The 24451-nt window shown below is 44.6% G+C and overlaps 1 protein-coding gene across 1 annotated transcript in view; it reads right to left on the bottom strand.

Moving 5' to 3' along the window:
• The window catches only part of PITPNC1 (phosphatidylinositol transfer protein cytoplasmic 1), a 255931-nt gene that overhangs the window by 42514 nt on the left and 188966 nt on the right, over positions 1-24451 (bottom strand). The gene's annotated exons all lie outside the window — the stretch shown is intronic.

The raw sequence follows: 24451 nt of genomic DNA, 5'->3' as shown, positions 1-24451 counted from the left end.
CAGTAATGGAACCCAAGATTTATGGAAGAGAAGTGTGGGTTTTTTTTTTCATTAAAATGTTTATGTATATTTAACTTCACACACAACACATGCTCATGGCGGAAAACACAGATAAACAAAAAGAAGAAAATAAACATCGCCCACAAATTCATTATGCAGGAATAAACACATGTATTGCTCTTGATCATTGAAGAGCACGATTTCCTTGGGACACGCAGGAGTAAGAAGGCAGGGCTTGGGGAGAAAGTGAGAAGCTAGAGATGGAGCCCCGACCATCTACTGTAGGTTCCACTGCCCCCAGAAAGCCCATCACTTGCAAAGAAATATGTAATAAAACAGCTACATATACATAAAATTTGATGGAAAGATAAAGTTCCTCTAGTTTTTCCCATGGCCATTTTTCTGATCTACAAGGATGATCTTCCCAGCCCTCCTGAAGTGTGGTAAACAGATTACATTTGCAAAACCACTTTATCCCTGGAAAGCGTCTTAGCTATATCCCCACCTCACTGTTTGGCTAATTCCTGCAGGTGAAATCAACCGTGAACACTGATTAAATCTGATTCTTCAGTAGAAAATGAAATATTTTGGAAGAACAGGGTGGTTGATGCCTAAGAATATTGTCTTGACACAAATTCGGTGCCTGTTAATAACATGATTTCCCACAGGACCACATGTGCAGGGCCCTTTCCAATGCCACACTTTCCTTGGTTTGATTCTCGGACTTGAAACAACTGGTCCTTTCCAAAAGCTTTCTGAATAATATCTGTGCTGGTATTTATCTTCCAAGTCTGATGTTTGCTCTGTTGCCTGTTTTCTTCGAAAACGGTCAGAGACTGGACCCTTCAGACTTGTCCAAGGAGACTGACTGCCCAGCCTGACCTGAGGTGGCCACTGTGTTTTCCTTAAAGGGAGAGAAGGAGGGGTTCTTGGATCAGCTCTAGCTTCTTCCACTGCCACTTGAAGTCCAGTGCTTGGGGACACTCCTACATTGTTTAGGAAGGACAGGTGGATGGTTTTGAAATGAAACGGAGAGAATTTGGGGAAACGAGTTCAAGTTTGAGTGGATAAATCAATTGTAAAATGAAATACTGGGTCTTGGGTTGTTTGCAGGAGTCCCTCTCTCCCCCACTGTCTCCTCCTCCTCTCCCCCTGCCCTTCCTCTACACGAGTCTCTTTTAAGTGTGTGCCAAGAGAAGAAAGACATGTGCCTCATTAAGAAAACAAAACAAAATGGAACATCCCAGAGGGAAATGAGCTTCTAGAGAGTAAATTACAAAAGAAGTTAGAGAGGTTTGATGTTTATTGGTGGTCAAATTTATGAGACTGAAATAAGGGGAAAAAAACAGGGGTTAAGGGAGTTACTGACAGATTGTGTGGCTTTTCCTAATTTAATTCAAACATTTTTGATCACTTATTATACCGGTTATCATATTATCGCCTCTCAGCTGCAGAGTAACCCGTTAGTCTCTGCTCAGAGATAATGGACTGGATCCTGGAAGCACTTCTTTTTTACAGCAAGTATGACATTAAGCCATTTACTGGAGGGACCCAGCAGGAAGTAGGGGGCTGCTCTTCCTGGTTTGGGATCTTCTCCTGCTGTGGAGTCTGTCAGTGGAGACGTGTGGTGGTGCTCTGTCTCAGCTGCATGCCCAGAGCGCCTAGCTGCCTGGTGACCTTGGGGCCCTGGCCCTCCACATGGAGCACCATGCGCTCCAGGGCTTGCATTGGCTGTGGCACTCTGACTCGACACACCTGCCCAACGCTCTCATCTCTTACCAGCGCCCGGAGGGCTGATTTCCACTGCCTAGCAACTGTGGACCAGCTCTGGTCCCGGAGACCCAGCCCATTTCTCCACCATCCAGTGGGCTATGACCACAACCCTCCAGTGAAGTCTCAGCCCCAGCCATGGAGAGGGGCCCCTCCCAAGTTTGTTCTTCATTCTGTATTCTCTGTCAGCCTTAGATACCCTTTGGAGTTCTCTTTCTTTTCTAATTTTTATTTTTTTAGATTTTATTTATTTTTATTTGGGGGAGACAGAGAGTGTAGAGGGAGGGGTACAAGGACAGAATCTCAAGTAGACTCCATGCTGAGCATGGAGCCGGACATGGGGCTCAATCCCACAAACCTGAGATCATGACCTGAGTTGAAGGCAGATACTTAACCGACTGAGCCACCGGGGCACCCCTGAAGTTTTCTTTACATCTTTATAGTTACTCCTATCAAAGTTGAATAATTCCTCACACTCCCCCTGTTCAAATAATTGTGTGCTCTATGCCTCCTGATTAGGCCCTGATGCAGAATAAAGTATTTGCTACAAAGAAAGAATAGACTATAAAAGCCAGGAAGAGGAGGCATTTCTGTTGAGTCAACAAGTAAGTACATCATCAGGACACTGGGAGAAAACCAAGCTGAGAAAATTCTCATTTTTCAGATGAGAAAACCAAGGCTCGAAGAAGTAAAGAGCTTTGCCTGAGGTCACACAAGAGTCAGTAGGGAAGTTCAGATTCAGGGCAAGTCTCCAGCCTTCACCAGCAGGCTCCTCTTGTGATAAAAAGCTGTCTCTTGGCACCCAACCAGGAAGATAAATATCAGTCGAAAGTGCTTCCTGCTTCTTTCCAGAAAGATGAAACTGGAATCTGGTTCTCTTCCTGCTACTTATAAAATGTATGTCCTGAGTAGCTGAGTTGTGGAACTCTCCTCAAACTGGGAACGTTTCTGCGTATAGCAGAAATAGTAGTTGACATGGGACATGGTAGCAGTAGAATCTATTTACATCCCTGCTTCAGTTCAGACTCTGACCTCCTTCATTATCATGACACTTTCATTGAAGATGAACTACCAAGCACTTCTGCAGACACCCATTCAGGGCAGGGGTTTCCACCACTTGAACAAAGCCACAAAAAATCACTCTGACGCTTGAGATTGAAAAATCTCTTAAGGCTTGAGATTATAGAGAGTTTTAATTTTCAATAAATAATTAATCTCCCAATGGTTAGAGATTTTGGGAGATGCTCTTTAGGGGCTCAGTAAGTACCTACTGAACTAATGGATGGCATTAGCTTTTACTTTCCAAAGAGGAATCTAAGGCAGGAATATAGATTACTAACCGATCTTAGTTTCCTTTTATGACCGAGGATTCTATTTCCTTGGTTGTAAGCACCCTAACTTTCCATCACTCTCAAAAGAGGGCTCAGCAGAGTGGAAACTTCACAGTATTAGCTGACAGGGCCTACGTTGGGAATCAGATGAGCTGAGTTTGAATTGGATTATCTCCTGTGTCACCTTGGGCAAGACCCTGCTCCTCCTTGGGGTCTACATATTCTCATTGAAAATCTACCTTCTATTAGGTAGATGGGTGCCAGGAACTTGTGAAACAGAATTGTACCCAAAATTTGGGGAGGTGTATTTTTCTGGAGCAAGGGTTCAAGCACTTTCATCTGATTATCCAAGAGATCTGTGGCCCCAATGAGGTTGTGAACAAGAGACCCAAATGACCACTAAAATTCCTTCCAGTTAAAATGTCTGCAGTGTTGTGTGACCTCTGGGTCATGTTAGTCGCCCATGCCTTACTCTTCGGCCCCTTCTTTCTCTGCCCCTTCACTCTACAGCCAGCTGACTTGGGTGGTGCTCAGAAGGGGCTGCAGCAGAGAAACAGAACAGGGGCAGTGGTCATGATGTAGTGTAATCAGAGGCCGTAACGAGGGTGAAACAATCTAATTTTCATGCTCAGTTTAAGGGCATGATCCAGAATTAAGCCAATACTATTGTAGACAGACGGTTAGTTAGGCCCCAGAGAAAAAATAGCTGGGCTTCCCCAGCAGCAGTGGCAGTAGCTGCCAGGATTCTGGTCAAACCACTGGCTCTTTGAGCTGGAATAAGAGATCTGCTGAGATAGTTGATGATGATGTGCATCTTTTGATACATCAAGCCAAAGCTCCACCAGGGCGGCTGAGCACCTTGATGGTCTTGGGAACTTCTTGGGAGAAGCTGTTCCCTTCTGAGATGGGAGGTGGGTTTGGGAGTTAATTGTGGTACTTTCCCTATATCTCCTATAATAATGTTCCCATCTTTGATTAATTACTAGAGACATGCCCACCCATGGATTATCTGCAGTGGATTTCAGTGCCAATCTGGTTGACTCTCCTAACCTCCTCCCCACCCCTACTAGGCAATGAACACTCAATAAACAAACTCCTATTGATATGAATTGAGCAATACTACAATGAGAAGCCAAATCTCCTGAGTAAATATTATCTTATAGATTCCAAATAAAAAGAGAGTAATCTTTCTTTTGTAAAGCATTATTAAGTATGAAGCACCTTTAAAAGCTTAATATACTTTGACCTAGTAAGCTTAAGCTTTGAGAATTTATCTTAAGAATCTTAAATAAAGGAAAAGCTTTATGCACAAAGATTTTCATCCTGACATTATTATAATGGCAAGAAAAAATAAAGAGAGAAAGGAAGAAAACAGTTTAAATATCCCAGTATGAGAGAATAACCTCGTAAAGTATGATAAATCCATTTGGTGAACTATTCTGTGGTAGCCATTAACAACACCATTCTTAAAAATGATTCTCCTGGGAGAGTATATTTGGAGATGGGTGGGATGGAGAAAGGGAGGTACCCCATATATTTTTTTTAAGATTTTATTTTTAAGTAATCCCTATACCCAACATGGGGCTCGAACTTACAACCCCATGATTAAGAGCTGCATGCTCCACCAACTGAGCTAGCCAGGTGCCCTGAGGTACCCCATATTTAACATGTGGTTATAACTCAGAAGGGAAAGGTACATTGATAAATATGGAATGTGTTTTGACAATGCACTAGATTTCTTCCTTGAATGGGGATGTCTTTTTAGAATATGAAATCTCTCGTTATAGTCCAGTGAGGGACAACACTGGGTGCAGCAGCTTTTCAGAAAATCACAATTCTGGGAATCATGGATTCTGCATCCCTTTTCTCTATCATGGTAACTTTTCTGGTTTAAAACCTAAACTTGGGATCCCTGGGTGGCGCAGCGGTTTGGCGCCTGCCTTTGGCCCAGGGCGTGATCCTGGAGACCCGGGATCGAATCCCACATCGGGCTCCCGATGCATGGAGCCTGCTTCTCCCTCTGCCTATGTCTCTGCCTCTCTCTCTTTCTCTCTCTGTGACTATCATAAATAAATAAAAATAAAAAAAAAAATAAAACCTAAACTTATTTATTTTAAAAATAGGCTCCATGCCCAACGTGGGGCTTGAACTCATGACCCTGAGATCAAGAGTCGTGTGCTCTACTGACTGAACCAGCTAGGCATCCCTAAGATCCAAGTTTAGATTAGAACTATCTGTACTTTCAGCATAATTTTTCTGTAAACCTAAAGCTGCTCTAAAGAATAAAGTCTATTTTTTTTTTAAGTTGAAGGGTTAAAAAAGATCCAAGCTTAGTAGCTACATTTATTTATCTTCCCAAGCTACCAAGGATACAAGGTAGGGGCGGATGATTAGTAGGGATTGAGAAAAGTCTACCAGTCATCTTGCTTTATGCTTCAGATATGATTAAAGTGCAAAGAATTTCAGCCAAGCCACTGTTCTCCTCTAACTTCATTTTGCTGCATTTGGGAGGTCTCAGGGGAAGCAACTGACTAAGGCATACCAACAAAGAACAGGTTCAGCAAGAAGAAACCTTGGAAGCACAATAACTGTGTTAACAATGTTTTCATTTTAATGCTCCAGATTTGCAAAGTGGCCATTGGTTTGGTGGTGATGATGGCCGCTGGGTTAACACATTAGGCATGATGGGGCTAGAGTTTGATTCACGGTTTATTGATTATTATCTATCAGCAGCATACCTGGTGGGCAGAGACTGAAATGCACTAATGGCTGGGATGAAAAAATAGTCCAAGTTATTGACAAGACAAACCACCACTTCATTATCCCATCTTTACTGGTATTCTCACCAAGAATATTTTCACATCTACACAATTCAATGGTGACTGTTTCATAAATATGTATGCTTTAACCCAAGAGCATGCAACTTGTCTTCCAACTGCCATTAAGACAGAAATGAAAAAACAGGATGGTCTTTTTTTTTTTTTAAAGGTATTATTTATTTATGAGAGAGAGAGAGAAAGAGAGAAAGGGAGGCAGAGACACAGCCAGAGGGAGAAGCAGGCTCCATGCAGGGAGCCTGACGTGGGACTCGATCTCGGGTCTCCAGGATCACGCCCAGGGTTTAACAGAGCTAAACCACTGAGCCACCCGGGCTGCCCCTTCTTTGGTCTTTTTTTTTTTTTTTTAATTTTTTTTTTTTTTTATTTATGATAGTCACAGAGAGAGAGAGAGAGGCAGAGACACAGGCAGAGGGAGAAGCAGGCTCCATGCACTGGGAGCCCGATGTGGGATTCGATCCCGGGTCTCCAGGATCGCGCCCTGGGCCAAAGGCAGGCGCCAAACCGCTGCGCCACCCAGGGATCCCTTCTTTGGTCTTTTAATAAACATCTCTCTACCTCCCATTCCCCCACCTGGAATACAGAGTTGAAGAACTGATTTGTTCTGTTAGGTGCAGTTACTTAAAGACAGTGGTCTGGAAAGAAAAAGAAACTAGACACAGCAATAAAAAAAAAAAAAATCAGCAAACATTTATGAAGCACCTACTATGTGTTCAACACATGACTTCAAACTTCCTCCCCAGTTTGAGCACAAGGGGGCTTATGATTTTGCACAGAAGACTAGATTGAATGCACGACTGAATCAATCACACCATATAAAATATAACCTATATGTTACTAAACTATTGGGTTTATTTATTTTAAGATTTTATTTATTTATTCATGAGAGACACAGAGAGAGAGTCAGAGACATAGGCAGAAGGAGAAGCAGGCTCCATGCAGGTAGCCCAATGGGGGACTCGATCCCTGGACCCTGGGATTGCGACCTGGGCCGAAGGCAGATGCTCAACCACTGAGACACCCAGGCAACCAAGTACTGAGTTTTAAAAGGTATGCTCAGACAAGAGTATTCCAGGCCAAATTCAGCAAGGAGGAAACTCAGCAATGGCCCATAGTAGTCTGGACTCAGGATCATTATTTCAGCAGCAGGAGTAAGTCAAAAGACTGGCCATTTAGTGTTGTGTGGGAAGGAGCCCCACCATGTGCCTGCACCGTATGCTCCTGAGACACCAGAGCCTGGGGTATAACTCATGGCTGCTGGGGTTTCTGTCTTGGGGGGCCCAGAGAACTGTCTGCCTGTGCTGGGGATGCAGGGTAAGTGACGGCCTCATACCCGCTCCAGAATAGCCCTTGGTTTTGGAGCCGAGTAAGAGCCCCATCTGGTAATATGATGGGAGGTGAACTGCTTTGACTTAATCCTCATTAAATGCTCCACTGGCCATTGGATTTAGGGGGTATTAAGGCTGAGTAAAGGAAACTCATCTGTCAGGGTTAGGCCAGTTTGTCTTAGCTGCTGGGTAAACTTCAGTGCTTCCCCAGAGAATGCTCCCTGGTGGACAATATCATTAGGCTTTCAGTGCAGAATGGAAAACTGCTTTCCCAAAGCCAGTGGGAGTAGCAAAGCAAGCTGAAGGCAAAGGTTTCCACCCACAAGTGTCTGAAAAAATTCTGTCTTCAATGGGGTGGTAATGACGCCTGCACAGAGCTGCTGGAGAGGTGGAGAGGGGTGAGGGATGAGGCAGGGGTGCTCTAAAGAACGCCTCTGTGAATCTTGATGGAACATTCTTGATGAGCTGTTTTGTTTTCCTTATACTGCCCTCTCTGCATTGATTGCCAGCTTACTTACCTTCCAGTGTACTGGGATTGAGTGTTAAAGGGCTCCAGATAGACAATGGGAGGAAGGGACCCAGAGGGAGTCTTCTCTTTAGAAAGCTGCTTTGGACCTACGTTAAATTTCCAGGTGTTCTAGTTACCCATCCTTATGGAGTGCATGGGTGGGGTAAAGCTCTCAGGGATGTGAGCTGGCAACATGAGGACACCTCTGTGAAGAGAAAGGGTTCAGGGAGTGAGGGGTGAGAAAGTAGCACCACTGCTTGTCAATTGGGGAGAATATCGTCACGACCCAGCAAGCCTGGAGTGTCTTAGATGGCACAGGGGGAGCAGGGCGGGGGACCTGGGTTAGGAGAGGGTAGGATGGGGACAAGTACAGCTCTGGATGGTGGGAGACAGCCTAGATCAGAGATGAAGATGGGTGGTGGAGTGGGCTGGCTTCCCTTGGCACCATCTATGAGTATTTTGCACATTATCTACAGGTCTCTGGACAGTGACCAAGGGAAGGTGCATGCACTTGGCGAAGACCAGGGCTCAAGATGGACCTCGAGCTTCTAGCACAGTGAAGATCATTCCCACCTTGGCAGACGGTAATAAGCATGCCAGTGGGGGTCCTCGGGAGGCCAGGAAGCATGAGTATAAAAGAAAGCCCCATGGTGAGCCGTCTTGAGGGAGCTAATTCCAGAAAGTGGGGCATTCATGGTGTCAGCCACAAAGGCTTGCCTGTTTCTTCCACGAGTCACTGAATAATGTTTCTCTATATTAGTTCAAATTAATTAAACTCCTAAACAGAACTCTCTGCCAAACAGGCTTCCAAGATAGGTGCTTTGGGAAAGTTCATAATGGTCATCCCCAGTTCCCCAGTGTGAGCACACAGAAACTACTGGTAGGACTCCCAAATCACTCAATCTGGCCCCTTCGTGGTTGAACTAGCACAGAAGGCGCACCACACCCTCCAGGGTTTTTCTTTTCTTTTCTTAAGAAAAAAAAAAAAAAAAGAAGTTTCTCAGGAAGTAGATGTTTTTAATTAGAAGAATCAAGTACAAAGAAGAAATATGGCACTAGCAACCACCCATAAAGGTTATACAGATCTTAATCCTCTTATCCTTCTAGTATGGGACAGACACAATTTTTAAAAACCAACTGTAGATCTAGTGCCATTTTTGTCATTCACACAAAAATAAAGGACAACTCAGTGCCTTAGCAAGGTATATTGATCCCCTCCCCCCCTTTTTAAGGCTCCTTCCCCCTAGAACAAGTTTTTTAAAAACAATTATTTGGGGAGTTTACAATTCTCCAAATTCCTGGAACCACCACTACAATTAAGGTAAAGAACAGTTTCATCAGCCCAAAAAACTAATTTATAGTCACACCCTCTGCATGCCCCAACCCCTGGCAACCACTGACTTGTTTTCCATCCCTATAGCTTTTCTTTTTTAAAAAAAGATTTCATTTATTTATTTGAGAGAGAGAGCACATGCGTGTGCACACATACACATGAGTGGGGGAAGGGCAGAAGGAGAGGGACCAGCAAACAGACTCCTCACTGAGCACGAAGCCCGATACAGGGCTCCATCTCAGGACCCTGAGATCAAGACCTGAACCAAAATTAAGAGTCAGACGCTTAACCAACTGAGCCACCCAGGTGCCCCTAAGTTTTTTTCTTTTTAAGAATGTCATACTGGGGGGTGCCTAGATGGCTCAGTTGGTTAAGTATCTGCCTTCAGCTCATGTCATGATCCCAGGGTCCTGGGATCGAGGACTGAATTGGGCTCCTTGCTCAGAGGGGGAGCCTGCTTCTCCCTCTGCTCCTCCCACCTGCTCATGCTCTGTCTCTTTCTCAAATAAATTCAATCTTTAATATAATCTTTAATATAAGAATGTCATACAGAGGTGCTTAGCATGGAGCCTAAAAAAAAAAAAGAAGAATGTCAGACAAACAGAATCATACAGATTTTAGCTCATTGAGACTGGCTCCTGTTATGCAGTAATGCCTTTGAGATTCATCCTGTTGTATATATCAAAGCTCACTCCTTTTTATCGCCAAGTAGTATTCCATTGTGTGGATGCACCACAGTCTGTTCACCAGTTCCCCCATTTCTAGCCTGGGGCGATGATGAATAGAGTCGCTAAAAGCACTTGTGGACAGGCTTTTGTGTGAACGCAAGTTTTCATTTCCCTAAGGTGCATACCCAGAAGTGGGGTTGTAGAGTGGTAGGGCATATATTGATTCTTCTCTATAAGCAGATGTATCATTACTCCTGTAGTAGATTGAATAATGTCTCCCCCAAATTCACACCTACCAGGAACCTCAGAATGTGACCTTATTCAGAAATAGGGTCTGTGCAAATCTAATTAGTTAAGGATTGCTATGGACTGATATGTATAATGTTCCAAAATTTGAAATCTAATGTCCAGGGCATCCCTAGTGGCCCGGCAGTTTAGCACCACCTTCAGCCCGAGGTATGATCCTGGAGTCTTAGGATCGAGTCCCACATCGGGCTCCCTGCATGGAGCCCGTTTCTCCCTCTGCCTGTGTCTCTGCCTCTCTCTTTGTCTCTTTCTCTCTGTGTGTCTCTCATGAATGAATAAATAAAATCTAGAAAGAAGAAAGAAAGAAAGAAAGAAAGAAAGAAAGAAAGAAAGAAAGAAAGAAAGAAAGAAAGAAAAAAGAAAGAAATCTAATGTCCAAAGGGTGTTAGGAGGTGGTAGGCTCTGGGGAGGTGATTAGGTCATGAGGGTGGAGCTCTCATGAATGGGATTAGCACTCTACAGAAAAGACCCTACAGAGCTCCCTAGACTGTTTTTCTTTCTTTCTTTCTTTCTTTCTTCTTTCTTTCTTTCTTTCTTTCTTTCTTTCTTTCTTTCTTTCTTTCTTTCTTTCTTTCTTTCTTTCTTCTTTCTCTTTCTTTCTTTCTTTCTTTCTTTCTTTCTTTCTCTTTCTTTCTTCTTTTCTTTTCTTTCTTTTCTTCTTTCTCTTTTTCTTTCTTTCTTTTTCTTTTTTTTACCACGTGAGGACACAGGAAGGAGTTGGCAGCCTGCAACTCAAAAACCAACAATGTTGGTACCCTGATCCTGGACCTCCTGCCTCCAGACTGTGAAATAAATCTCTGTTGTTTTTAAACTTCCTAGTCCATGAAATGAAAATCATCCTGGATTTAGGATGGCTCCTAAATCCCATGACTAGTGAATGTCCTCTTGTGAAGAGGACACAGACACACAAGGAGATTCTTTCCCAGAACCTTTGCAAGGAGCACAGCCCTGGCCAACACCTTGATTTTGGACTTCTGGCCTCCATAACTATGAGGGAATACATTTCTGCTTTTTTAAGCTGCCCAGTGTGTGGTAATTGGTTATGGCCATCCTAGAACACCAATACAACTCTCCACTTTTTTTGGCAGGGGAGACCCCCTTTCTCAAACTCAAGATGAAACTCCCTGGAGTAGACAAAGAGTAGCTTTCTAAGAGGAAAACACTGTTCTGAACTTCCATGAATAAAGGCAACCAGGCCTTCTTTGTTGTGTTATTCAATGTGTGCAGTCAGAAGAAAGAGGTTAGAAGATGAAAAGCAAACTTGAGCTCCTGAAGTGTGGACTTCAGGCTGGTGATGGAGATCCTTGCCTAGACCCAACTTTCACCTGCAGGTCTTCTTTTCAACTAGGCCTCACCCTTGGGCTCTGTCCTTGGCTGGTTTAGTGTTTTGTTTTGTTTTGTTTTTTTGTTTTTTTGTAAAGCAAGAATCCTGTTGAGGCACATTTAGGGAGAAATCTCTCACTCTTGCTATCACCTTGGCTTGCCGTCAGCAAGAATCCTCTCAAGTCAGGGGTGTCTGGGTGGTTCATTTGGATTAGGAACCAGCTCTTGCTTTCAGCCCAGGTCATGATCTTAGGGTCAAGGGATGGAGCTCAAGTGGGGCTCCACACTCAGTTGGGAGTCTGCTCAAGATTCTTTCTCTCCCTCTCTCTTTGCCCCTCCCCCTGCTCTGTCTCTCTTAAAAAAAAGAAAAAAAAAAAAAAAGAATCCTGTCATTCAGCCAGAATCCTCCTTCCATCCACCGATCCCCATGCTGCACCTTGACTGTCGGTCACTGCTAGCCCTTTCTGTGCTCAGAGTTGAGCTCATCTCTCTTCCTATAACAAATATTCATTGTATTAGTCTCCCTGAATGAGGCTCGCCTTACCATCTTTAACAAGTGCCAGGAGTCATTTTTCTTCAATATTGGCCCATGGAGGAGATTTCCTTCCATTCCCCCACCTACCTCAAAGGTTGCAGCAAATTCAACAGGGAGAGAAACCCAGTGACAACCATACAGAAGAGACAAGGGCATTGCTCATCCATAAAGTTCAAAATAAAAAGCTGCTGGTCCACGCACGTGGGGAGCGAGGGCGACAGAGAGACGCAAGAGGAAAGGGTGCCTGGGCACGTGGCAGGGTGGAGATCTAAGGGTAAGAGAGCCCGACAAAGTACAAATGATTGCCCAGTGTGATCCCTTTGAGGGAAAGGACACTTCAGTCTATTCCGGGATGTGTCTAGAAAGAGCTCTGGCGCACCAGCGGAGGGTTGAGAACCGTTTCGCACGGTGACCTGAGGTTCGAGGCAGGGAGCCATGGTGAACCCTGCGGTTCGTTTGGGGGAGATGAAAAGGTAGGGCAGAGGGTTCAAGAGACAGTAGTCACAGTGACGTGGTGACCGATGGGAAAAAAGATTGTGATTGGAAAAACAATGTTCTCATAAGGTGCTCTGGGTCATGGCAACTAATTGAGAAAAGGACAGAGAAGTATATTCAAGCAATGCAGAAAGGGTCACACATGCTCCGACACAATTCATTTACTAAAAAGGCTTCAGAGGCACAAAAAATTGCTTCCAAGTTACGGTTCCCAGGGCAGCTGGAACAAGGCTCTTTTCATAAACTTGGGCTAATTTTGGCACAGAGCAGCCTCAATCCGAATCCTTCCCCTGGGCCGCGGCCCCCTTCGGACACCCAGGCCGCCGCCAGTTCAGGCCCAGGCCGCACACGGGCACGTGGGGACACGGCCCCGAGGCGGGGGACGGCTTCCCCGCAGGATGATCAATAACGCTTCCTAAAATAAGTCTCAGAAGCGGAGCTCAAAATAGTTGCAATTTCTCCCAGTTCTTTCTCATTTCAATTCGCAGGGTGGTCTCTGGGAACTAGAGCCCATGGTTTTCTCTGAAGCTGAGGAGCAGACATTTCTCCCGGCAGCGGCCGGCGGTGGGGCTCGCTGTGGGCCTGGCTCTGCAAGGTGACTCTGAACACCCCCTCCCCGTCCTTCCCCAAACCTTTTTTTTGAGCTTCAGCAATGAATCCTCTGCACAAAGCAGCAGAGTTCCTGACAGAGAAAAATGGCTAGTACCTGCTTTTCCCTGAGAAGCTACCAGCTCGGCCTTGAGGGAAGGGAATCAATGGCGGAGACAGATGGCTCGTTGAGGCCCAAGTGGTGGGGCAGCCACAAAGGGGAGTCGGCGGACAATGGGGAGAACTGCCACAGGGCTGGTGGCAGCTTCACTCCAGAGGCCCAAGAGTCCCTGCATCTCGTCCGCCGCACAAGCGTCCTGAGGTATTTCAGGGCCTTGTGTCTCCTTCTAGCTCATTCCTGGCGTGCCTCTCTGGGCAAAACAACGTAATGGGCACCAGCCCAAAACCACTTCAGAATCATGATAGATTGCATCTACTGTCAGAAAAAACAAAATAAAGGAACAAATTGTTACATGTGCCTGGTAGGTCATGTTTTGTTTGGTTTTCCCTTCTGTGGGATTGGTTCTAAATACCTCTCAAAGCCAAGTTGGAGAATTCTGCGAGGCCTCCTGGCTGAGTTCTGCGGACACACCCCAGGCAGCCAACCGGAAGGCTCCAGAAGGATCGCTCCAGGCATGGATAAGACAGAGGTGGCTCAGCGGATGGGAGTGGGTTAGCTCCCTAAACTCTTCCCAAGGTGGTGGGTGATCAGGCCTGAAGCTCCCAAAGGGGTCTGTCACCTGTGCTTTCTCCCAGTGGGTAGGGAAGGCTTTCCTTTGGCTGTGGCTTTCCTGCCCTGACAGGCCAGCATCGGGGGCCAACTTTGGACTGTCTATCATGTCATTCCTGGATCAGCAACCTTCTCTTTTCTCTTTTTTCCTTACTGTAATACCTCTTTATCGTGGGAAATACAGTTAAGAAAATTACAGAGAGAAAATACGGCGTGGCAGTGACAAGGCCTGACTCCAGTGTCAGCAGACACAGGCTTGCGACCGGGCTCTGCTGCTTGGCTGGGTGACCTTGCACATGATACTGAGGACAGTTGGACCTCATTTTTCTGATCTGTAAAATAAGAGCAGTATCTGTGCTCCCCTCTTTGGGTAGCAGAGAGGGATCCATGACAGAAAGCAGGCAAGGCCCAGTTCATTTTGACCTGGCCTTGGTAAATGCCCTGGGTGTCAGGTGTCACTATCGCTGAAGGGGGAACAAGGCCAGCACTCATTTTCAAAGTCTGAATTGTGTTTCATTATATTCCTGTAATACAAATGCACGCATCTTGCTATGGTCAACTGTTCCCCACCCCATTTCACCCTTTTGGTCCTCTTTGCAATGTTTATAATACTACACTGGACACCTGTAAAAAAATATTAGTCTTTGTTTTTTTTTTTAAAACAATCTGAAGATTTTATTTTTTAGTAATCTCTACACCCGACATGGGGCTCAAACCCACAACCCTGATATCAAGGTCGCATGCTCTACCGACTGAGCCAGCCAGGTGCCCCAAAATGTTAATCTTTGATTGTGAATGACCTAACAAATCTCCTCTATATTCCAGATGCTTTTCCTGAATTCCAGACCTTTTGATACAGACTGATTATTGGACACCAATCTCTGGCTTTACTCAAATTTAACATGCCAAATCCTACATTCATTATTACAAATCATTCATCATCCCAAATCCTACCTTCTTGGTTCTAGGGTGTGAGCCTGCTCCTCCTCTTGTGGTCTTTCAATCATCCAGAGTAGAAACTTGGGTGTTATTCTAAGCTCTTATTTCTTTCTCATTCTTGCATCTGTTCAGGCACTAAGTTTTATTAATTCCACTGCTTCTATATTTCAGCAATCCATCTCCTTGACAGACCTATTCTCTATTCACCTGGATGAATGCAGGACTTCTAACTTCCTTCCTTTCTTTTCCTTTCCTTTTTAAAAAATAAGCTCTAAGCCCAATGTGGGGCTCAAACTCACGACCCTGAGATCAAGTTACATGGTCTACCAACTGAGCCAGCCAAGTGCCCCAAACTTCCTTTTGATATCCTAGTTTCCACAATCCATTCATCTGTTTGTCCATCCATCCATCCATGCATGCATCCATCCATCTATCATCCCATCTACCTGAAGGAGAGCAGAATATGCCATCCCAAAATATGCCACTTTGACCTAACAATTATTTTGAATTAAAATTACTTGAGAGACAGCTGGTTCAAGAAGGACACTGTGACCCTTCTTTGTCCTCCTGGAAGGAGGAGATAAATCTCCCATGTGAAAAGTACCTTCTTCATACAGGGAGGGTAGATGGCATCCTTACCACCAGAAATAGGGAATTTAGAGCCAAGAGGCTATATAAACCAACCTTGTTACTTCTTCACTAATTTGCTGTTCCAAGCCCAAATCCCTTTATCTTGTCAATTCCTCACAAATTTACTGTTTCTTTGTCTAAAAGGTGTATGCTGGTCACTGCACTGATCACTTCTGCACTGGTCACTTCTTTGAGTCCCATATTTTTACAGGGTTCCCATATACCCAAAATTAATTTTTCTTCTATCAATCTGTCTTCTATCAATTAATTATTAGGGAAGTTAAAGCACTTAGAACTTAGAAGAAGGGAAACATTTTCCACCCTACATATCTATCCATCCATCCACATGTTCACCTTGTTTGGTTCCCGATATGTTAGAATGGTTTCTTTACAGTTCAGGGGTCAAAGCATCTGGTTCTAAGCCTGGCTCCATGGCTTAGGAATTGATCCCATGAACCCTTCCCAGTTCCATTTCATCATCTGGAAGTGAGTCCTCTCCGCATCCTGCCCCCTCACTGAGCCATCAGAACCAGGTGAGAGAATGGATGTGATAGTGCTTCTCAAGCTCCCAAATGCTATACCAGTGTATGGAATTAGTACATTTGTATCCACCTACGAACTCACACTCCCTGTCCTTTCTCTCTTCATTGCTCCAGGCATGCCTTACTCCCCACGGAGAACATCAGGTTCTCTAACTCACCATTTCAACCTTCCAAGCCCCAGCTCTTGCTCCTCAATGAAGGTTCTTCTTCATCCTACCTACCTGGCTCATACCAACTCATCTTTCAAAGTCATGGCTTCTGCCAAGCCTTCCTTTTACTAAAGCAACAATACGTATGGTGACATTGTGTGTGTGTGTGTGTGTGTGTGTGTGTGTGTGTGTGACATTTGGTTATGGTTCAATTCTTGGGTTCCCAGAGAACCCGACGCATAGGTCCCTAATGGAATTCCCAGGGGAATACTACCTGTAAATCAGTAGTTTGTCTCTGCTGTTGCTACTTTTGTAAAATTAGAGGGTCATAAATCATTCACACTCCAGGAAAGGGTATACAATGATCTTTCAGCTCCAGGCCTTTGAAGTCTCTTCAACTGAAGTCAAATCTAACAAGTGGCAACAGGCACATTGTGATTTTTGTTTTAAATGCTATTTATCTATTAAACTGGAGAACCCAGAGTAAATGTCCCAGCTGTCTTAGTTTGGAAAGCTGTCTGACTGTGGGAGATGAAATCAACTTGACAGGTGACAGCAAAAGTTTTTCAATTCACTGAACTCTGCAAATCTGGACTAGCAGGATCTCAATGGCTCCAGTAAAATAGATGGCCATTGCCTAGGCCCCATAATGTGCCGCAGTAGCAGGAGCCCATGTGGCCCCAAGGTAGGGGGAACTAGGCTAAACTGATGTTTCTCACTCACCTGTGCATCCCTCTGTCTTTTAACGTCTCATACATCATCAAACCTAATGTTTTGCTGCTACTGAGCTGAACCATTCGACTAAATACCATCAGCTTTGGCTGTTAACATTAGCATTGGTTAACTGTTCATCCAGTTTGTTGTTTGCCAGCAGAGGACATCTTGTTAGCCAACAAGTCGTAGCGGATGTCAAAGTTTAGGAGAAAAATGGTGAGAGGAAAAGGAAAGACTGAGGGAAAAAAAAAAAAAAAGCTCATCCGTGAAATTTCCTTCTTTTTTGCAAATTCGGAAAAAATAACTGCACCATTTAATTTTAGAGGCTGAATCCCTTGGATCAAAGAATATTTAAGAGAGTCATGCCTCAATACCAAGGACAGCAAGAGCCTGAGGGGAAACTTAAGATCTCGCATGGAACAGACCCTTCCAGCACATTCTAAATAACACTTCCTGCTCTTTCATGTGCACACAAATCTAGGGAATCTTGCTAAAATGCAGGTTCTGGTTTAGTGTGCCTGGGGTAGGACTTGAGATTCTAATAAGCTCCCAGGTGATGATGCTGAAGTTTCCATAAACATCTGAGACTTGGGGGCTTTAAGTCAAGGCAAGGAGGACAGAATAAAGAAACTGCAGAGGAAAGTAGTGGTCAGATGGAATTCCATCCTGGCAATGGAAGCCACTGCGAAATGTTCTGATTTGGGGTCTGCATGGATCCCCTCAGGCAGCTCTATGGGAAGTGGGTTTAGTAAGAGAGATTGTCCTAGAAAAGAGATAAGGACTTCAACTAGAGTGACAGTAGTTGGAATGGAGAAAAACAAGATGGATGTAACAGTTAGGAGGTAAAACCATCCAAATGGAGTTTCTAAGCTCAGCAATTTAATTTGGCCTCTTTTTCCTAATCTGGTCAGACCTACTTCTGCTCTGAATGATCCTGTTAGGGATTCATCAGCAGTCTGCCCAAGTTAGAGGCCAGGTTAGCAGGAGTCCACTGTTGCTACTGCTTTCGGATTCTTTCTGCTCTCTCTCTCTCTCTCAGGGTGACCTTCCAGAGCAGGTGGCCATTATTCCTTCTCCAGTGCTGGAAGAGCACGTCAGCCTGTGCCTTGGCCTACACTGACCCCTCACATCACAGCCACAATACCAGCTCTGTGATGAACCCAGCTTGGAAAATGGAAGGAGGGCAAAGTCAGGGCAGCCATACCTGTTGGGGAAAGAGATTTTGGGAGTCCACAAAGATCCAATATTTGCTACTGTAGAATTCCTGCCAGAGATGCACAGTCTAAACTCAAACATGAGAATACAATTATGAAAACCCAAGATGAGGGACATCCAACAAAACATGGCCTATGCTTCTTTTAAAAAAAAAAAAATCAGTGTCATGAAAGACAAAGAAAGCTGAGAAAAGTCCTCTAGATGATAGGAGACCAAAGAAAGTGGCAACTCTATGCAATTTATGTGCCTTTATCGAAACACGAACCATGAGGGTTGTTTACCATGGAAGTCATTATTGAGACAATTGGCGAAATGTAAATATGACTCAGAGAATAGCATTGCATCAATGTTAAATTTCCAGAATTTAATCATTGCATTATGATTACGTAAGGGAAAGTCCTTGTCTTTTTTTTTTTTTTCAAGATTTTATTTCTAGGGCACCTGGGTGGCTCAGTGAGTTAAGCGTCTGCCTTCGGTTCAGGTCATGATCCCAGGGTCCTGAGATCAAGCCCCATATGGGTCTCTCTGCTCAGCGGGGAGTCTGCTTCTTCTCCCTCTCCATGCCACTCCTCCTGCTTCTGCTCTATCAAATAAATAAATAAAATCTTAAAAAAAAAGAGATTTTATTTCTCAATTATCTCTATACCAAACGTGGGGCTTGAACTCACAACCCTGAGATTAAGAGTCATGTGCTCCATTGAGCCAGCCAGGCGCCCCAGGGAAAGTCCCTGTTCTTAAGACTCGCACACTTATGTATTTAAGGGTGAAGGGGTCATGATATCTGCAACTTACTCTCATAGGGTTCTGGAAAAAAAAAGTGTTAATATTTATGGAGAGAGAGAGAGAGAGAGACAAAGCAGATGTGGAAAAATGTTAACAAGTGGTGAATCCAGAATCACTCCATTCTTGCAACAGCCCTGCAGGTTTGAAAAAAATTTTTAAATAAAAAGTTGAAAAGAAGGTCACAAGAAATTGTCTTCTGGTTTGGAGAAAGCAGCTAAGACGCCAGAGGCAACCTCTGAACAGGAGAAAACTGGGCACATCATTGAGTCTTGAGGGTTATTTGTGACGGAAGACCTCCTGCCCATCCGGGCTGCTCAGGCTCTGGGCACTTAGGGCTGAGTGTCCAGAGATAGCGGTAATGTTCTCTTGCAAAACGCATGCCTGGGCACTGCTGCATCCTGGGGCTGTCTACCTCTCCCGAAATCTCAGAAGGCTGCACCCTAATGGGAACAGCTGTTCAGTAAAGGGCCGTCTTTGCAAGGGGTCTCACTGGGCCCTGTAACGATGTGCCACATTCCAGGCAGCAGGTGCCATAGGCTACCACCACCACACAGTTCATCTTCAGACCTCCCCACTGGGCAAAGAAGGTAGCAATTTTTGCTGAATTTTTGCTCCAGTGGTATATTTCCTTCAACTCCAAGTGGAAAGATGGGCCTTGCTAATCATTTTTTTCCCTCTGCACCTGGGCCAACCAAGGACAACAGAGTGTGACCAGCAGGAAGGGCCACCTCAGAGACCATTTTAAGTCGTTAGGTAGACAGTGGTTTGTTTCTCTGCTTATCTGGATATTTGAAGAGAACAATCTGAAGGAGAGTAGCTCAACAAGAATTCTCTCGAACCTACCTTTCTTTTTTTCTTCCTTTTTATTATTTTTTAATGAAAAGGGGGGGAGGGGACCCAACTCTCCTGGCCCAGAGCCTAAAATCTCTTAGTTGTGATGTTAATCTCTCCTCCCTGGCGCCAAGCCATTGCTGTTGGCTCTCTGCCTATTTTAATATCGTGGCTGCTGATAGCAGGTTGTGTCAGCGTTTCCATTATGAAGCTCAGCTTTAAATCTGCTTCTGAGATGGACACACAGTCTTCCAGGCAAAGGGCACTTATTCCATGCCTGGTCACCCATGTGTGGGCACAGGGCCTCGGCCTGCATGTAGAGGCTGCTTGGGCTGTAAGGATGCTTCTGGAGGGCTTTCTGGAAAAGCTGGTTTTCTGTGAGATGCTTCATTCTCTAAGCAGCTCTTGGAAGACATCTGCATTTGGGTTTGGGGTAAAAATGGGGCTCTGGTCTTAACTTTTTTTTTTTTTTTTAAAGAGAAATGCCACATTAGGTATTTGAAAAGAGTGTTTTTCCCTCAAGGCTTGATCAAGAAAATATTTTTGTCTCTTTACTCTCCTGTCTCATTTTTTTCAATCTCATTTTTCATAACTTATGTAAGACTTGTTTACATACTGAAGACTTTTTCAACCCAACTACTGAATAGTTCTTTCATTTATCACCCATGGCCCATTCATTGTTCCATTAATTCACAGAGAGCCAGTTTAGGGCAGAGAATCTTCTACCTCTGATGCTTCCCACTGAGGTATTCTCTGGCCACAGGACCTGTTCCTTGGCAGCTGAAGTGGAATGTGGAAAGATCAAAGGACACAGAATTAAAACCCTGGGGACCTCAGTCTTGTCTGTTGTTAATTATGCGGCCTTGGGCAATTTATTTAAATATCTTTCAAGAGGAGTGTCCTCATCTATAAACTGAGCCTAAGAGTAGCCACACCTTAAGCTGTGCTGAATGTTAACTGAGATAATATATAACACAATGCTCTCTTTTTTAAGATTTTATTTATTTATTCAAGAAAGACACAGAGAGAGGCACAGAGACCTAGGCAGAGGGAGAAGGCAGCTCCTTGCAGGGAGCCCAATGTGGGACTTGATCCCAGGACCCAGGATGACAAGCTGAGCCAAAAGCAGACGCTCAACTACTGAGTCACCCACGTGCTCCCATTCCTTATTATTTTATTGTCCATTCTGACTCACAGACCCAGCCCACAACAAATTCAAGGACACACTGTAGTGCCTTTAGATACCACTCACATCATTTAGGTAATCTCTACACCCAATGTGGGGCTCAAAACTCACGCCCCTGCTATCAAGAGCTGCATGCTCTATCGACTGAACCAGCCAGGCACCCCAACCATAGCACTCACATCATTTAGAAGGATGACAGAAATACATGAGCCATTAACACAATTCTCTTAACTAGAATCTCCATTAAGAAAAGGTCAGGGTGAGTATATAAAACAGGGGGAAGTCACAGTAAATCTGATGAGGACTCTCCTGCATCAGGGGCAAGGTCATCCCCAGGCTGGGTGGCAGCTGCCGGTTGGCAGGTGGCATGTGTCCAAAGTCTTGCACAGACTGTGGAAAATCCATAAACAGTTCAGGACAAAGACTTTTGCAGAGCTGTCCTTCCTTCCACATGGGAAGATATGCTGAGTAGTTTTGGCTGTGGATATTTTGAGACGTCCTCTGGCACTTGATCTCAGCTGAGAAAGGCACACAGGGACCAAAAGGTAGGAAAAATAAATTGTTTGGACGTTGGGCTCTAGGAATAGAGTTGTCATTTCAACTTTGCTCCTGTCAAGGAGCCCTTAGGTTTATCATTAGCCCTGTTTTATTTTTAACTTATTTCCTTTGCCTTTGGATCTCTGGGGGCCAGTCTCATGGTGTTTTCCACCTAGATCCTTCTTTTCTCAGGATCTGATCATCTTCATCCCGCTTGGCATGTGCCACCAACTTACCACCCATCTAGTCCCCAGGTATCTGACTTGAGGCAGACTCAAGATGACCCAGCTGTCCTTCCCCCGTACTTGAGGATGTATAAAAACTGAAGACACGTTTGGAATGCCATTTTCCTGACTATTCTAAAGTTGATCAACATGCTTTACAAGGCACTAAACCCCTGAGAAAATTCCTACTAATAAAGAGTTTTTGAAAAAACAAGATCATAAAGGATATCATTACAACCACAATTCCTTTCAGGAATATTTGCTGCCCTATAAAACTTGGAAGGAGGAAAATGCTTCTTCTTCTTCTTCTTTTCTTTTTTTTTGACATTGCTCCTGTAACATGGGAGGGACTGTTTCCCTTGCCTCGCTAGAAAATTTAAACCCTCAGCCAGGCTTTAAAAACTCAGGTAGCAGATTCCACATACAGTCATATAATTCAATTTTTAGAGCCAAATATAGCATATTAGTTATACGAGAGCTTATGATCCAAGGCCAGACTGACCTAGAATCAAGTCCCAGGGCTGATGCTAGCTCTGATCATGGGCAGACCACTCGCTCTCATTAAGACTCAGTTCTTAGCTGTAGAATGGGGATAATAATAGTGGTGAGCATTTAGTAAGATCATGACTATAGATAGGCTAGCAGGATGCTGGGCTCATGCTCAGTAACTATTCCTGCCAACATCCATATGACTGTTACCACTACTACTTCCCCACTCTTGAAGAAGTCACTTCCTAGCGGGGGACAGCTGGTTTACCCTCTTCCCCTCTGCCTCCCTTCCACTGACAAGAGGGACAAAGGAGAGCCTGCTTGCTCCTCCTGTACTTTGCAAAAGGGCCATTAGATGGGGCCCTGCCTTCATCACCCAAGTCAGCAAGTGGCTCAGATTCTGGACTTTGGAACCTGGGGAAAAGGTGTGAGAGAACTATTGAATTCTGTGATTACTGCTCGGATTGAACAAATGAACCCCCTGGCTCTGGTTAAGAGGTGGCTTGAGGTCTGCAATGCAGCAAACCCCACAGCCCCTGTGGTTTGGCACTGTGTGGAATGAACTGGATTGCCTGCATGGAGAGGAAGTGGACTCCCTTGGAACATAGAGCTCAGTAGTGAAGACGCAGCATGTGCGGAATCATTAATCAATCCATTTCTAGAAAATGATTATAAAGACTCCTTGGGAGTCAATTCCTAGAGGTTAGTGGTCACTTATAGAATGACTGGCACTCCTCCTGCCAGGCTCATGCTGCCTAGCCACAAATGCCTCACTGTCAAAGGGTGTTACTTACAGATCACGGATCTGGAAAACTTGAGTCCCTCAATTCACTGAATCAGATCCAGGGAATCATGGTTCTGCTTTACTCCAATTCATGCCTACAGAACTTGAGATGTCAGTGTCCATGTGGACAATCCATCCAATTCCAGAGCCTAATTCTCTCTCTTTTTTTTTTTTTTTAAATTTTATTTATTTAATCATGAAAGACACACACATACACAGAGAGAGAAAGAGAGAGAGAGAAAGGGGCAGAGGCACAGGCAGAGGGAGAAGCAGGCTCCATGCAGGGAGCCTGACGCGGGACTCGATCCTGGGACTCCAGGATCATGCCCTGGGCCGAAGGCGGGGTTAAACTGCTGAGCCACCAGGGGTGCCACCTAATTCTCTTTCTGCTCATCCTCTGATGACCTGCACTTCTAAGTCTCCTTCCTACCCACTTCCTTTTAAGTCCCCAACATTGTCTCAAACTTCCTGGAAATTATTCCACTTCTGAAATCTGAGAACGCTGGTTGCTCTTTCTTCAGCCTCAACTTTCACCCCTCATTCTCACTCCCAGGCACCTCCACCTTGACCCGGCCTAACTCTCCAATCCCCAAGACCTTCCACCACACTCAAGACTCGTTAGGACCTTGACTTACTCACTGGATTTTTCCACACCCTGCTAAACCCACCCTGCAAGCAGATCTTGGATCAATTCAACCATTTCCTCTGCTCCTAGACGCAGGCTGAAAAGCACAGCCGGGAAAGTGACACAATTACTTAGGCTGGTGGCGCTAAGTCATTCAAAATTTCTCAAATCACCAGGCTGCCAAACGCTTCAAGAAATCCTCTTACTCTTCTGGAGTTGGTTCCCTCATCATTTCCTATATAGGTTATCTTGAACTTTCATCAACCTCTTTAAGTCCTTTTTTTCTATGTCTTTCCTTTTCTGTAGATGACTTTTCTTTTCACATTCCTAGAAAGAAGAGGTCATGAGTCATGAGGCCACTGACTCACTGGCCATCTTTCCCTTCCTGTCTGGGAGGTTCAGGAAGACCATTCCCTCTACCTTCTGGGAGCAGACTCTTCTACTTCCAAAATCTCACCTGCTGGCTCCTTCTACTCAGTATTTCACAGGCAAGGGTGAGTTTTCAACATTTTATCAGTCAATGAGCCCACATTCGTGTTTTGTATTCCATGCCTTTCCCTGGGTCCACTTATTAAATATAGCCCTTCATTCACTTCTCATCTATAGTTGCTAACCAGAAGTCCATGATCAGGGTTATGGCGATCCTTTTCTGTGTGATCTGTCTTCCCTCTGAAGCAGCTTTTAATGGCTTTTTAAAAACCTCTGATACTCTGGAGTTTCATGACAATGTGATGAGGTCTGGACTTACTTCTGCTTCTCTCTGTCCTCCTCAGGGAAGCAGTAGAGGGTAACCAGACCACTTGGTGTTAAATCCTGCCACCTCCCTGTGGCACTACCACCTATCCAAGGCAAAAACCTGAATTATCTCAGGCCTCTGAGCCAGTCTTCCCATCCCATTCCCAAATTTAACTCAGCACCCATGCTTCTCCATCTTCCTAATTCCCTCTGGTCTTATTTCTGCTGTTGCTGCTTTCGTTAAGATTTGGCCTGTGTTCTTTCCCATCTGATCTACCACAAATCTGTTTTCTCAACTAGCCTCTCCCTGCATTCA

This window comes from Canis aureus, chromosome 16 (genome assembly GCF_053574225.1).
Source record: "Canis aureus isolate CA01 chromosome 16, VMU_Caureus_v.1.0, whole genome shotgun sequence".
Lineage (NCBI taxonomy): Eukaryota > Metazoa > Chordata > Mammalia > Carnivora > Canidae > Canis > Canis aureus.
Note: the sequence above shows the minus strand (reverse complement) of the source record. Positions and strands in the feature narration are given on the sequence as shown.